Genomic DNA, 17,319 nt, shown 5'->3' on the forward strand with positions numbered 1-17,319 from the left:
CCCTTGAAGCTTGTTTTGGTCACGTGACTTGCTTTGGCAAGAAAGGCTTGAAAAATAATTGTGCAATGGGCTTTGTTCCATATTTTTGCTACATTTGAGGACCATTGAGACTGTTATTTACATCATATATTCCATTAAACAGGATCATTCTTCTTATTTAAAGAAATGGATTTCCAAAGTAAACCTTTATTTTACCACTTGGCGTAAGTAGGTTAAAAAAATAAAAAAAGAAAGAAAAAAAATTAGCAGAGAGGTAGTAAGTGGGTGCAAAGAAGAACAGAGGCATAGGAGAAGTAAAGAAATATGTAAGATGTGCCTCCAGGAAAGCCACCAGGCGGACAGTCAGCTGCAGCCTTGGTGCTGACAGCAGCTACAGTCTGAAACCTTAGCATGGGCCATGTGTGGAGACCATGCATAGGCGATCTCAGGTCTCTCCCCAGTGACACTGGGAAGTGAATTTTGCATTTTACCAGCTGAGAAATGCACGTACATAGAGGTGAGAGTTTAGAAAACCTATAGCTAGTGTTATGGCTTAGACCTAAAATATCTCTAAATTTCATGTATTTGGAAAGTGACCTAGTCAGTCCCAATGCAGAATGTATTGCTAAGACACAGGTCATCGGGGTGTGGCCTGGAAGGGGTGTCCCAGGCTCCTCCCTTCTCCCTCTGCTTCCTGGCTGACACGAGTTGAGCACCTATTACTTCTTGCTTCTGCAGCGGAGCCAGCCAATCGTGGACTGAAACCGTGAGCTAAAATACAGCTCCTCTTCTGTAAGTTGTGGGAGTCAGGTATTTTTTTCCCAGTGACAGGAAAGTGACTAAGTGAGCCAGTAAGTGGGCTTCAGAGACCCAGAGGTGCTGTGGAACCAAAAAGCACTTCAACACTTCACAGAAGAGGTGATGACCAGGAGCAGGAAGCCTCCTCTTCTCTAGTTCTTATGGGCTCTAAGGCAGTTGCACTGCGGGTGGCTGGTGGGTGGATTTGAGGAAATGTGTGGGTTTGGCCAACCCGGAAGAAACCTCACTGTGACAAAGAGAGGGTTGTCAATTGGGTGCTTTAGGCACTTTGGATAGTTCTGGTGTCTATAGTACTGTTTTGGACAAAGCAATGATACAATTACATTCCACCATCATTTGAAATGAGTGTCAAAATCCTATTAAAAATCTGAGGATGACTGAAGACTCTGCACTCAAGAGGAAAAGCAGTGTCTAGCTTTTGTAGAATAACTATTGAACATGTCAAGCATTTACTTTCTATTGCAGTTATGATGATACTTCAGTATCTCTCACGGTTGTTGTTGTTGGTGGTACTGGGGAGAAGCATTTGTAATTTAAAAAAAAATAATGATGCCAAGTATTCTTCACAACAATTTTAAGTCAGTTTTTGAGCAGGTCTGTAGAGGCTGTTAAAAATGTGAGATTACAGCAGAAAACCAATTTCAATATAAGCCTACAGAGATCCCATTACAATATAAAAATGAAATGTTGCCAATGTATGTTATACACTGCACCCAGAAGTAGAAAGCAGTACAAAACCTGCACACCTATATAATATTGTGTTTCAGAAACGCAGCCATTGATTGAACATCCCTCTCTAAAAGGAAGCTGACACAGCATCTATACCTCAAATTGTATTTATCGTTCCACAGACAATGTTTTATTTAAATGGACTATGTTTTAAGTCACTTGGGTAAATTTCAAAGAAACTGAATTAAAAACATGAAGCCATAACTAGGCAGCTCAAGGATAGTAATCAAGAAATTCAGGCCATGAGGATGTTCAGTGAACTAATACATCTCAATCCTGCTTGTGTATTAGAATCACTTGGGACAGTTTTAATTGTTACCTAGGTCCAAGTTCTGCCCACAGAAAATCTAATTTCATCTGTGTGCTTGTGGCCTGATGGCGTCAGTGTTGGAATGTGCAGGGCTGATTTACATACCCACCCAAAACTGGATTCAGCAGAGCCTGCTGTGTGTGCCACCCAAAGATCAAGGAAGGAACTCTGCCAACTGCAAGCAGAAATCACTTGCAAATAAGGGTCATAATTTATGCCAATTTCTCTCCCATCCAGCTGGTATATCATTTTGCAAGTATGGAGGGAGTTTTGAGGAATGGGTTGGGGTCAGAGGTAGGAAAACTTAGGCAAATTTAGGGAAGCTTGGGTTTTTGGCTGCTTGACTACTAATTTTAACTATAATGTGGATGGCAGTAGTCAAGCTGACTCCATTACTTAATTCTAGGCGGTTAACTGTACATTGGATCTAATACGCTATCTATCTCTTCATCAGGTTTAAATGAGGATCTTTACTGATTAGATTTTCAGCCCATCAAGTTGTGACATTGGTCCAGGAATGAGTATAAGAGCCAAGTTTGCCATATTAGAAGGCACTTGTATAAATTTCCTGTCTCACCCTAAGAAATATCTATAAGCAAACACAAAACTGTTAGCAGCAAGCAATGCTATCTTTAACCCTGAAAGGAAACAGCCTCAGGAGGAAATTATATTTGGGAAGACAAAGCGAAAAGCTGGGAAGAACCTGGTTCTTGATGAACCCACAGAACCGCTGTCCTTGGTGCTTGGAATAAATTTTTTATATGGCCAGGTTTGGTGATACAGTTGCTTCTTGTTTAACCTAGTTTGATTAAATAATTTAATTTATTAGGGAAGCATGATATCTACTTGCAAATGGCCTCTATATTTGGGTTTATATGATAAATTATGGGGAGAAAAAGGAAGACACATAGTAGAGAGTCAAATCGAAGATTTCAGATCTCTAAGTTTGAAGGAAAAATAATCAGAATGGTGGATATCTTTCTCTGAAGTCCTTCTGTAGTTAAAGTATTTTTTTACCTTTTTAAAAACTCAAGTGGGTTTTATGTTTGTGTTATTGCTTATGTTAAACAAGAAATGTTAAGAAATAAGAACCAACCAGGAAAATCAGTGTACCCTCTGCTCTTATGAAACAGACCACTTCAAATTGTTACAGAAGAAAGGAAAACAAATTGTGTTTCAAGAGGTGTATTGCTTAATTAAAATTTAGAGAGCCCCAAAGGCCACATGTAGAACACTTCTGATGTAACAGTTATATGAGAAAATAATGATTGGTATTACCTATTAGTAGTTTTTTTGATAATCAACTGCAATAGAGTTAACTCTATTAATTAACTATAATTATTAAGTGTAATAGAGTTAGCATTACTGGTAGCCGTATATATTATATATGTGTGTGTGTATATATATATGTGTGTGTGTATATATATATACATATATATATATGTATTTGTTTGGTTAGCAGGGATCGAACTCAGGACCCCGCACTTGTGGGGTAGGCATGGCACCACTGAGCTAAATCCATGTCCTCCTTATGATATCTCTCTCTCTATATATAGATATATATATAATCTATAATCTCTATCTCATCTATGTATCTATCTATCTATCTATCTATCTATCTATCTATCTGGTTTTTGGAGACAGGGTCTCACTATGTAGTTGAAACTGACCTGGAACTCACTATGTAGCCAGGCTGATGTTGAACTCATAGTGACCCTCCTGCCTCAGCCTCTGGAGTGCTGGGATTACAGGCATGCATCACCATGCCCAGCCCTTATGATATATTTTCAAGTGATGCATAATTAATGAATTACTTCAGATGGGTGAAAAGAAGAAAGCACTCAGGTTTGAGTTAGGAATTTCATTATGACATTAATATAAAGATTTTAGGCTAGGAAGAATCTCAGAACTTAATGCCCTTCCTCTTGTAAAGTTAGGTATCTCCAATGCTCTTTCAGGAAAAAAAAAAAGGGATTTTAAAGACATTAAAGTATAATTCAGAATTTTATTCAGTTATAAATTATACAAGGTGTGACAAAACTACAGTGACTATTTAAGTTAAAAAATATTACAGCAAAAGATACATTGCTGCAAATCCCTCCCAAATGCTCTCCCTCACTTTAAATACATGTATCCCATTGTCCTTGCCACCCTCTGCAGCAGCAGAAGTCCTCTGTCCTGAGTGTCTTTAGTTGTGCTGTTGTGGCAGCCTCGATGTCCTGAGTCCACTCTAAACAGTGACCTTCCCACCAACAATGTTGAAGAGTTCTTTTGCCCCACATTCTTTCTAGAACTGATTATTAGACTTTTCTCTGGGGCGAGATGGTATCCCAGGGTAGTCTTAATTTGCATTTCCCCAATGGACAACACTGTAGAATAGTTGTTTTGTGCCTCTTTGTGGCCGTTTGTGTTCCTTCTGAGAAGCATGTATTCATTTCAGTCGTCCAGTTGTTCACACTGATGCACACTGTATTAACTATTGTTAACCTCTTATTATTTTAATATGAGATTTTGTTTTCTGTTTTTCATAAAATGAAAAAGAAAGTCAGAAAGCTGGAGAGAAAAAGCAAAAAAGCAAAGGGACAAAACATGGTCCGTTTGATTTTGGGTGTAGCCAAGAGTCGTATGATGCCTCATCTGACTCGGACACACTTCGGCGGTCTTGCGGTCTGCCTTCCCATGAGAGGGCACTCAGCAGCAGCATTCACTGTATTTTGATCACAGATACTCACAAGAGAGGACTTCTAGAATTGCTTCAGAAAATTTCAAGAACCATGGGATAAATGTGCTCAAAGCAGAGGGAGTATTGGGAGGGAAACAATGGCAATGTGTCTTTTAGTACACTACATTTATAAGATCTAAGCATCCACTATTATCTTGCTCACTCTTTACATGTGTTACTTATTGAGTGCTTCTGGTTAGACAGTATTTCTTAACAAACTTAACAGCTCTTATTTGTAATCAGAATCCTCAAACTTTTGTATGTGACTTCAAATGAAATTTCAGTTACCTCTTCATGGATATTTCAGTTTGGGATTGTCGGCTTCGCAGGATCAAGGCCACCCTCCTCATTGATTTCTATCTGTCGTTTCAGTCTTGAGACCTGCATTCTTCCCACAGTGGCCATCCTGTCTGGCTACTGCCCCTTGAAATGACACCAGCCCTTGAAAGACCGATAGGTAGACCGGGTCATATGGGTGCTCACATCGGGCTCAGGGCTCAAGCCCTGGAAATGAGTAACCTATTCAGAAAAAACATGATGTAGATAGGAAAGATGGGGATTCAGGTGAATTATTAGGAGTTGTGCTGACTTTCATTCCTGGAATCTGGAGTCAAATTGTCATTCAAAGTCTATCCAGGTATATATAACAATACTCAAAGAGGTTTATTAAATCAGGGCTTTATAAAGACTTTTGTCACTTTCAATAAATCTTCAGCTTCTATTCTGAAACAAAAATGATATATGATTTACTATTTGTAAACAGAGAACACTGTTGACAGTTTACTCTATATCTTCATGTCAGTCTTTGATTTTCTCCATTAAGACTGAGGTTCTATGGCCCATGTGGTGACAATAATCTCATAACTCATCTCTCCATAGGTTTCCCTGCGTTATGAGATAACGTCACCTTACACATTGGTCTCACTCTGATGACGTCATTGTTTCCTTCCTTTCCTCCTTCCTTCTTTCCTTCCTCCTTTTGCGAGTGTCTGTTATGTGCCGGGCACTGTGCTATGTCAAAGTGTGTACAAAATGGACACCTGTCTGGCTGGGAAGAAGCAAATACAAAAATAAATTATTAAAAAGAGTGCAATATAGGGAGGGATGGAGGAGTTGAAGGGAGGGCAGGGGAATGGGAAAACATACAAACCAAGATAGATTGTATAAAGGTGCAAATTTCCAATAATGAATGTCATTATATTGTACACCTGAAATGTACCAATAGAATTAATTTAAAAAAGAGTGCAATAATATCCATATAAAATGAGGTTAAAATAACCACCTCTGCAAATATCTAACTTGAGTAAGATGAGTCTTAGCAAAGGATGATATTGAAATGAATTTTGAAAAAATACAGTAGAAAAAATGTTACTGTTTTTAGCACTCCAAAGCCACGACCTAGTATGGGAGTGTGTGGTTGTGTTAACTTTCCGTTGTTGTGACTTCATACTTGTGAAAATCAAGTCAGAGAAGGAAAGATTTATTTTAGCTCATGGGTTTTGGAGGTTCAGAAAAATGTTGACTGGATCCAAGGCAGAAACATCATGACATCTTAGTGAAAGGGGGAGGGAGGGAGAGAGGAAGGAGGGGGGAAGAGGGTGGGGGAGAGAAGCTAGTTACAAGACACAGCCTGCAAGAGCAAGTTCTCACGATGGGCTCTCGTCAGCAGCTAGGTCCCACCACTTACCACCTCCCAACAATGTCATCAAATGACATCAGAGCTCCCATGATCCTCCTGCCTTCCTAAGGCCCTGACTTTCAACACGGCTGTCCTGGGCACCAAGCCTTCCACACATGAGCCTTTGGGAGAACATTTCATATCCAAACCATAAGAATGCTAAAACCTAAAAAGAGTGGAAATGAGACTCATAACAATCTATTTTCTCTAGTGTCATCTTCCATTTCACGTACAGTCATGTGAGACCTTGAGAGCTGCCCCTCAGAGGTCTGAGAGGAGAACTCAAATCCCTACGAAGGTCCTGGGTCTGAACCATGTGAAAATTTCACCTTGCTGAAGTTCTGCAGTGTAAGCTCTGCAGGAAGAACTTCCTTCCCACCACTCCCCTCTTGCCTTCCCCCCACTTCTTTCAAACATCTCACAAAACAAGGAACCTGCACAAAGCTATGACTTTCCTTGAGTCTAGAAACATCAGAAAGTTTTCATACGTTTTTCTGAGAACAGATGATACTGAGCACAGTTGATAGCTCTTGCAATGATAATTCTTACTCGCTAACATATGGTCTTTATGGTAGGGCTGCCCAGTTATCTACATAGTGTCCAATACTGCGTTTAATCATGTAAGAGATGCACAGATGGTGCCAGAATGAACATACGAGAGGACCCTGAAGTTAACTCCCATCATTTGCCATTGCATTCTAATTTGTTTTGTGAATGACTGACAATGGACTTGATTACGGTAGAAATCTGCCAAGTTGTTTCCAGGTTGCCTGAGGTAGGTGTTTGATACTCTCACGTGAGTGTGTGTATTGTCTTGTTAGAATTAGGTTTTAATGTTTTTGAGTAATACTTTAGCAAAACCTGGGAGCTTTCCATACCAGATAATTGAATGAAACAGTAACAGTGCTTAATCAAGAGACTGAGACAGCAGACACATGGACTTTTGTGCTTCATGGACTGAAGGAATAAGTACCATAAGTATTACAAGTACTGTAAATATTACCCTCTAAAAGGCACCCTGTATCTGGGATTTAAGTTTGGTAATGTGGTTCTGGATCTTAAAACTCGTCACATGGGCAACCTCATCTCTGTCGTGTCCCTCATTTGGGAAATAAGAATTGCACCAAACCAGAGCATTTTTTTCTGCTAACAAGTTTGAAACCAGTCTTTAAATAAATTGCAGAGGGAAGTAAATTGTATAAATGATAGACTACTGGAGCCATGCTTAAAGCAGAATGTGAGAAGGTCTAGGACCTAGAAATGCAAATGAAACCTTACAGCTAGCTGACAGCTTCCAGAGAGCGTTTTTTTTTTTCCCCCTGTGCTGATGATAAAATCCTCTTCCGGAATGGCAGGTCAGAGATGTACCGGGGTTCTGCCTAGGGAGAGATGGCAAAATAAATCTGTGCTTCTCCCACACTGAAGTTCTACATGGGTTATTTAGTATTCAACGTTATATCATTGAGCTATGAAATTCGGTATGTAAAACTCCCCAGTGTAGAAAGGCTCCTCATGAGAACACGTTTCTCTGAGATAATCAGTTATTTCTCAGGTGATGGCAATCCTGAGGAAACTGTGTTTATAGCCAGCAGCTGGCATTTCTAGTCTGAACCAGACCCTCCACAGCCACCTCATTTCTGGGCAGCCTCATCTGCACTGATTTGACTTTCCTGACCCGGAAGTGATTTTCCTCTAGACCCGGAAGTACTCATCCTTTCAGCCTTTATCTAGCGTCTTCCTTATGCCACGCATTTGGTCAGTGCAAGAGAGGAAAGAAATTCCTCACCTTCAAGGAGGTTAAGGTGTCCAGAGGGAGATCCCTTAGGAGCAGCACGTCCCGAGTTTTGCAATGTGTCCCACTGAGGTCCAAAAGAGGGGCCACTAGAAGTTGCCTCAGCCAAGTGGAGGCGCTGAGGAGGACTTGATGCAGGAGATGGAGCCCGAATACGCAGAGCCACACACTAGGAGGAGGAAGAAAAGCAAGTGTGCTAGGCCGGGCAGAAGCACAGGGGCAAGAAACAGCAAAAACAGGTGAGGATCTCTGAGGATTAGAGGATTAGCCATGTGTGGGGGCTGGAAACAAGGCCGGGGAGGTGTGTAGAGTCTCTCTGCCAGGCCATAACGATGTCTGAGCTTGGTCCAAAAGCAGTGGGGAGTCTCTGTAGAGTGTAAGGAGAGAACCAGCAAAATGAGGCCGCCCATGGGGAGGCTCACTCTGGGAACAGCATGGAAAATGGAGTGGAAATGGTAGGGGTGTGGTGGGACCTAGAGGTTAGGGGTCAATTCCAAGACTGTACGGGGAAGAAGGGATCAATGGAAGTCTGTGACCTTCAGTTACTGTGGAATGATTCTTTAGTATCTCAGTAGTCCCTGTTTGGTCATGGCCCATTTTAATTTTCATGTTCTTTATTTACTTATATGACGTTAGAGATTTCTGGATTGATATTAAGAAGGTTGATCTGAATTTGGAAAGTTTACTTCTTTTCAGTGGCTAGAAAGGGTGTTGAAATAAGATCTCTTTATTGTTCCTTTAAGATTTGGAAAATACACTTGGGACTCTTTTTGACCTAGTTTGCTTTTTGGGTGGGGATATAGCAAGTAGATATTTGGCCCCAGAAGTGGCAGGTGATACGTTTATAATCATGAAAGGAATTAAGAAGGCTTTCAATTTTGATAATTTCTTCTTAGAAAAGTCCTTTTAATCTAGGAATTCAAAAGGTTTTTTTCTAGAGTTTTTTTTACAAAGTATGCATAATTCTTTTTAATGTCTTACTCATATGAGTTTTCTTTCTTTGTTAATTATTTTTGTTTGTGTTCTTTTTTATTCTTTTGTTTAAACTAGTCACTGGTTTGTCTATATTACATTATTTTCTCAGAATCACCTTTTATTAATTCTTTTGTTTCATAATGTATCAATTTCTGCTTTATATCTTAAACAACTTGTTTTTTCTGCTTTCCTTTGGTTTTATTCTTTTTAAATTGTTGAATACTTGTTTGGTAATGTAAGTGTGTAGAAATTCAATATTTTCCAGTTCACAGCTTTAGATATCTCAGATGAGTTTTATTAATGTCATGCCTTCAATATTATTATTATTATTGTTGTTTTTATCTTTATTAAGTTTATTGGTACAATTTAGGTATACAGTACAGTTACATTCATCAATGGGAACTTGTACCTTTATAAGACTTATCTTGGTTCTTATTTTCCCCCATTCCCCAGCCCTCCCTTTACCCCCTCTATCCTTCCCTGTTTACAAAGACATTGTTTCCATGCTTTTCCTTTTTACATATTTTTCTTTTCCCTTCTTACCTTTATCCTACCCCTCCCACTTCCTCTATTCTTTTAGATCTTTTCTTCCTCTTACACAATATCAGTTATACATTTTGATCCTTATTTACACTTTGTTTTTCACACCAGAGAAACTGTTCTGTATTTACACACGTGTTTATTAATTTCACTTAAGAGTGTGGCCTCAATATGCATCCACTTAGCTATAACTATCTCTACTTTCTTATTCTTTATGACTGCATAGTACTCCATTTTATAAAAAAAAAACTCCACATCTTCTTTATCCAGTCTCCAGTTGATGGGCAATTGGGCTGTCTCCAAATTTTTATTACAAACTGTGCCACTGTAAACATGGGTGAGCATATATTGCTGTGGTATGATTCTTTTGGGAAGAAACCCAGCAGAGGAATAGCTGGGTCAAATGGGACTACTAATCCTAGTTATTTGCGGTGTCTCCATATTGATTTCCACAGTGGTTGCACCAGTCTGCACTCCCAGCAGCAATGGAGAAGGTTTCCTTTCTCCCCACAACCCTGCCTCACACAGTCCTCATATCTCATCCTGAGCTCCTTGGGCCCCTCCCGCTTATTTTCAGAGCAATTTGTATTCTTAGTACAACCCAGGGAAGTGTGAATTTGTTTTCACTATCACTAATTTGATCCAAGTTTGACTATATTTTGACAATATGCTTTATAGTTTTTGATCAGGGGTGGTAGTCATTTCCTATTTCTTATTTTAAACTGAGTTTTCTTCTTTAGTTTTTGTTCATTTTGATAACTGTGAGTTTTAGAGAATAGTGAATACACCCTTAGTCCTCATATTTGACTAGAAATTTTAATTTTATGGTGATACGGTGGTACAGAGAGGATATTGGTGGCTGAGGAATTCACTTCCCTCCACTCACTTGAGCTCAGACACTGCCTTAGGAACTCCCCACATAACCCCAGACCAAAGCACACACAGGCCCTCTTTTCTCCTCTCTCACTTTGGAGCCCAAGGGCCTGATTTGTCTGCACAATGTGCAGTTTTTTTTGTCATCCCAGCACCATTTCTCTGTGACCTTCAATAAAAGCAGCTGCTTTTCTCTTGCCATTGACTCTACTCTTTACAATTCTTTGCTTGCTCTACCCAAGAACTTTGTGTCTACCTGTTGTATCCACCACACCTTTATGGTGATGAATTGCCCCAAATAGGTTTAGCCATGATTCCCTGCCTGGAGTTGTGACTAGGACCAGGAAACAAGCTACTAATAATCAAATGTCTTGCCTTATCCCCACTGGATTGAATATATTTATAATATGAATGCTACATTACAAATACAAAATAATGCTTAAAACGGATGTACAAGAATCAAAAGTCCAAAGAGACACAGAAAAGAGAATAGGAAAATTGTTCCAGGATTCTGCAAGAAGTCGGTTGTTGAAGATCAACAGTGGAATTATCTCTAAGCTTCGTGGAATCTAAGGCTCAGGAGGAAAATAACAATGGCTGATTCGGTTTAATTGCTTGATGAAGAAAGGTTATTATTCAACAGAGATTAACTTTTTTGGTGTTAGAACTTCATAAAAAGACACATTAAATGAATCGCTTTGTTGCTTATATCACTACATGCCCCTTGTGTTTTCAAGAGCACTGATGAAGCTTGTTTTCCTATTTGGTGGAGGGATATGAGGGCCTGGGACTCAGGTGATTCCCCAAAACAGGGTAGAACTTGCCTCTGTCCTATGAGTGGACTTGTTAGTGTTCTGGCTTTGGGTCTTCCTTACCCTACCCCAGTGTTGGTTCTCGCCTCTCTTAAAAGTGCAGCCTTTTTCTCCTATTCCCAAACTTTCTCTTTGTTTCAAACGGTAATAACTTATGGACTTATCTTGGTTTGATCTTTCCTGGCTCCTTAGCTGCAGCCTCTTGTTTCTAGTGCTGTGTCTGATGTTACAGAACTATGTAGACCAGCTCTTTGTCACTGTGACTAAAAACCCAAGAACAACAATTTAGAGGAAGAAAGGTTTATTTTGGCTCACAGTTTTAGAGGTTTTAGTCCATGGTTGGCTGACTTCCTTGCTCTTAGGCCCATGGGCAGGTGGAACATCTCAGAGGAAGGGCAAGGCAGAGGAAAGCTGTTCACTTCACAGCAGCCAGGAAGCAGAGAGAAAGGGAAAAGTTCAGAAAGGAAGGAGCCAGGGACCAGAAATAGTTCCTGAGGTCATTCCCTGTGATCCACTCCCTTCAACTAGGAGTCTTCTGAGTTTTCATTACTTCTTACAAATGACTTTCAATTATGTATATATCAGTAGACTAATCCACTAATGAAGTCAAAGCCCCCATAGTCCAACCCACCTTTGAACACTCTTGAGACTTTTGGGGAACGTTTTTTGTTCTAAACCATAACATTCCACCCTGTGCCTCTCCTCTGAACATTGCTGCATTGGCCATTGGGGATCAAGTCCTCAGTACATGAGTCCTTGGGGGCTACTTCATATTTGAACCCTAAGTTTACTATGTTTACCTGAGTTTAACTAAGTTTACTCCACCAGAACAACAAAGGGTCTGTCATCTCTGAATATGGTAGATCATGATTTAATGTGTTTTGTGGAAGAGGGCTGGGTCGTACCACTCAGATCTCCTATAAGAGTGGGAGGATCTCCTCCCCGGAGCTCCTGAGCATGCTGCTGGGGGAAGACCCCAGCTGTCAGCTTCTTCTTGCCTTGGCTGAAGGCCATGCCCCTTCCCAGGGATGCCTGAGTTCAGCACTTCATCTGCAGAGGAATGTAAAAGCCTGGCCCTTTTGTCCCAACCCAGAACAAATCGAAAGATCCCATAGCGTTGGTGATGCCTTCACTACACCTGTGAAATTGCATTTCAGCCAGACTTCTCTCTTGAGCCAATTTGACTTCTCTTTCTTTCTGAGAATCCTCTTTCACAGCCTTCTTGTGTAATAATTCATGTCGAGGATCTGCTTCTTACAGAACTCAATCACCCAGTCCTTGTGAATCCTCCGTATTACAGGACCAGAATATCATGCACTTGGTCCAGACACTGTATATTAACTTCTAGGGACACAGAGTGTCAGGAAGGAGCACAGAGCACTGAAAAAGGTCAGAGTTGCAGAATAGAACAGAGTGAAAGAGAAGTAAAGAAGAAAGCCAGGCACATCAGTGTAGCTCCCTCTGGCCTCAAGATTCCAGTGTTGGGGCTTACACCAGTGGAATATCTGAAAACCACCTTCACAGTCCAGTGCTGCTTTTGCTACCGGAAGAGTGAACACTGGAAACATCTAGATCATTTTCCAGGCTCACACCCTTCAGAATGTGTCTGCCTGTCTCCCCACCAGATCCTTACAGTGATCTTTACAGTCCTTTTAAAACCAAGCAAATAACAACTTACCATTTCGTTCTTTCTCTTCATCTTTGGGTATTTATTTTCTCCCTAATGATAAATATTTGAGTTATCAATTCTGGACCTTTTTTCTTTTGTGAAAAAATTCTTTGGGCTGCAGAGATGCTTTCTGAAAGCCAATAAGGTTCGAGGGGATTAAAAATGACTCATTAGCCCTGACATTTTATATCACCGCCTGAAGGGTTCCACTCATATCCCAAGGAAGAAGAGACAGTGTAGAGACCTGTCCGAGGCTGCCGGAGAGCTGAGGTCTGTGTGGGTCATGGGCCAGACCTTTCCTACCCTGTGGCAGTTTCCTTTGAGAAGGAAGACAGCCAGCAGGGGCACCTCTCACATTTTTGCTGTGCTCTTTAAGCTTACAGCTGCCCATTTATTGGGGTAGTTTGCTCAGCTTGAATAAAACTCTCTGGGGTCTCGGCCAGCAGGGGGCACTTCAAAAATAATGGAAAAGCATCAAAGAGAGAGCGAGCCCTGACTCTTCCAGCTGCTGCTTCCTGCTCTCTCCACAGGCGTAAATACTACTCTGCAAACTCTGTCAGTACACAGGGTTAGGCAGTATTTGTTTTTGAAGTTGAAGAAAAGGCCTTTCTGAAATTCTGCTTGGAACTCAGAACCTCCAGCTACATCACTGTGTGCCCTCAGCATGTAAATGCCAGGAGCTTGTTCCCGGAAGTGTGCACAGGGCCGGCATTACCTTTATTTTCCTTGTGTGGATCTTAGCATCACTGAGCAGATTAAAATAAATTCCTGGAAGACTGTATAATGAAGAGTTGTGGTTTTGCTGGCAAGGGACACTCTGCTGTGAGTCTTGCTCCTGGATTTTAAGAACGGAGTAGGACAAGAAACTGGAAAGACATCTTCCTCTCTCTTTTCCTGACTCCCTACTTCTTGCTCATTTTGAATTGTGTTCAACATGGCCTGGTTGTCTTTAGTTTGTGTGACTGATGGAGGACTCCAGGATTAGGGTGCAGTGTGTGTTCTCTTTTGTTTCTCTTCTGATCCCTGTGGTAGAACTTTTTTTCGTATCTAGTAACATAAGCAGATCTGTAATACCAATAGCAGAAAAAAATAGAGGCGGCTCTCCCTTGTCCCCTAGGAAAAGCCCATCACAGCCCCTTCCCATTCCTCAGTGGGGTTGGGTGGTCCCCCCACCTCATCTAAGGCTGATGTACCAGTTCTTCTAGGTCTGAGAAGTCCTTTTAAAAACAGAGCAAATAACAACTTACCATTTCATTCTGTCTCTTCTTTTTTTGGTATATTTTTTCCCCTAATGATAAATATTTGAGTTATCTATTCTGGACTTTTTTTTTCTTTTGTGGAAAAATTCTTTGGGCTACGAATTGCTTCCTTGAAGCCAATAAGGTTTGAGGGGATTAAAAATGACTCATTAGCCCTGACATTTTATATCACTGGGGTGGGGGGTACTTCTTTTTAGTATTAGTACTGTGTTATAAAATGTGTTTCACTAAACTTGCTGGAAGATAAGTTAGGTAGAACTCTTAAAGACATTGGAAATGACATAGGAAAAGACTTTATGAACAAATCCTCAGCAGCTCGTGAACTAGCACAAAGAATCAACGACTGGTATCTCATCTTATTAAAAAGCTTCTACACTGCAAGAGAAACCACCAACAGAGTAAGAGACAGCCTGCAATGTGGGAAAAGATTTTTATCAGCTGTTCCTCAGACAAAGGACTACTATCTAGAATATATAAAGAACTTAAAATTCAGACTCCAAAATATAAAGACTCCATTCAAAAATGGGCATCTGAAATGAATAGACGTTTCTTAGACAAAGAAGTAAAAGGAGCAAATAAACATATGAAAAATGTTCAATATCACTGGTCATTTGAGAGATGCAGATGAAAACAATGCTGAGATTCCACCTCACCCTAGAAAGAATGGCTGCTATCAAGAAATTAACCAATAACAAATGCTGGCGGGGTAGTGGGGTGATAGGAACCCTTCTCCATTGTTGGTGGGAGTGCAGACTGGTGCAACCACTGTGTAAATCAGTATGGAGATAACTCAAACAACTAGGATTAGAGGTCCCATTTGACCTAGTTATTCCCCTGCTGGGTATCTTCTGAAAGAATTAAAAAAAATCATACCACAGCGATATATGCTCACCCATGTTTATAGCGGCACAGTTTGTAATAGCTAAAATGTGGAAACAGCCCAAGTGCCCATCAACTGGAGACTGGATTAAGGAGATGTGGGTTTTTAAAAAATATATAAAATGGAGTAGTACTCAGCATAAAGAACGAGAAGGTAGAGGCATTTATAGCTAAGTGGATGCACATTGAGGCCATACTCTTCAGTGAAATAAATAGGACACACGTGTAAATACTGAATAGTTTCTCTGTTATGAAAAACTAAAAGTGTAAGTAAGGATTGAAATGTACAATTTATAATATAAAATAGGAAGAAAAGGATTAAAGGAGTAGGGGAAGTGGGAAGGGTAGGGAAAAGGAAAAATATGAGGAAAGGAAAAAGTAGAAACAAAGTCTTTATAAATAGGGAAGGGTGGAGGGGGAGAAGGGAGGGCAGGGGAACGGGGAAAAAAATAAGAACCAAGATACATCATGTAGAGGTACAAGATCCTAATGATGAATGTAACTACTGTGTACCTAAAGTGTACCAATAAATGTAATGGGAAAACAGTGTGTTTCAGGGTAATAACCAAGTAAATCAAGCAAGAGCTTGTTAAGTAGAAAGTGACTTCATTTAATGTTCCCTTTAAAAGGACACACATCATTTTTTCCACTTGTGTGTTTTATAATTAGGAACAGAAAGGCCCACGTGCTTTTCTGGCCAATTGAATAATTGAAGTTAATATTTGAAGGAGAAAGCAGTTGAGCAAGGCTGTTGGTAGCGGGACACGTGTAGACCGATGAATCATGCAGCACTTTGGAGATTACAACTGCTGAGGCAGATTAGATCAGAGTATTAATGTGGAGCTCCACCTCTTGGTACTGGCTCCATAGGCTGAAACAAAATCAAGTGAAGAGCAGATCAGGGTCACACTCGAAATCATTATCCACCCTGCTCTGCATATGTCATTTAAAACTCAGTTATGGCCAAAGACCAAATACTGAACGTTAGCCAGTTTGCCTTAGCAAACTCTCATATATTTTAGGAACCATCTTCGGCCTCTGGCAGGGTCCTCTGGTGCTCGTAGGAAGAAGGCCTGAGGAGCTGTGAAGCAGAGGCCAGCATCTCTCTGGCCACTCAGATCCCCTGAATCAACTTTTACAGACCAAGGAGTGACAGGTGATTCCACGAAGTCCTTACTTCCTTGCATGTCCACAGGAGTTAACTTTCGTAGCACTAAATGTGCAATCATTTTACGACATGCAGATTCTGTCGAACTGTACAGCGTTGAGCAACACAAACTCTGTGTTTGCCTGTGTGTTGATTCTACAAGCCTGATGGGATCAAATTAAACAAAGATCCTAGAGTTAAGATAACCTAAAATAGATAGCAGTAAGATAAACCTTTTTCAAAAAATGTTCTCAGAAGGCAGGAAGGAAAAGTGTGGTAGACACAGTCGTGTGTGCCTTTCAGACAAGGACAGATGCTCAGCTACAGGACTCTGGAGTGCGTGGCCACCAGGGCAGCTGCTAGCTGTCACCCACTTTTTAGCTGTACCCACCTCAGCCACTCAACAGTCATACCTGGGCTGGCCTGGACTCAGTGACTGGGTGAGGTAGAGGGATAATGCCTAGAGAGCCAGACCTGTTGGGGAATGTCGCCCTCCACGTGTCTACTCCTACTATGACACCTGCTGGTCTGTCACATCAATGCTCTGTGATTTCCTTGGGGTGGGGCATGTGCTCACTGCTACAACCTCGGCACTGGTAGCAGCTGGCCCAAAGTAGATGCTCAAAAAACACATGTGTAGATGTGGATGATGGAACCCCTGGGATACACGAGGTGGGACTGTTGGGGTCGTGGTGGAGTTGCGGAATGGTCTTTCCCAGAATAGTCTCTTTGGGACAGTCTGTTTCCACCATGTGGTTGTTTCTACTGACCCACGAGCACGAGGTAACAGACTAGCTGTGGCTTCTTAAGTTCTTGTTTTCACTTAAGTGTTGCTCCTTACTTTTTTGATAAGATGGGTGGACAGCAGCAGAAAATTATCTCTAGGGAGTTTCAGGTGCTATGCATTAGATCAAGCTGGAGTCCTAGAACTCATAAGTCACCTCCTCCTCTCCCTTGGGTGGCCCAAGGCTCCTCTTTGCTGATGGGAAAGTCAGCCCAGCTGCTGGCACAGAAGAGCACATGAGGGCTTGGGGATAGGACCTGGGACTCGGAGACTAGCAATTATTTCACTTCTCTAAGTCTCAGCCTTCTTCTCTGAGAGATGAGGATAATATCTATTTCTCTGTAAGTTGTGG

Source organism: Fukomys damarensis, unplaced genomic scaffold, assembly GCF_012274545.1.
Source record: "Fukomys damarensis isolate Sample0158 unplaced genomic scaffold, DMR_v1.0_HiC HiC_scaffold_17, whole genome shotgun sequence".
Lineage (NCBI taxonomy): Eukaryota > Metazoa > Chordata > Mammalia > Rodentia > Bathyergidae > Fukomys > Fukomys damarensis.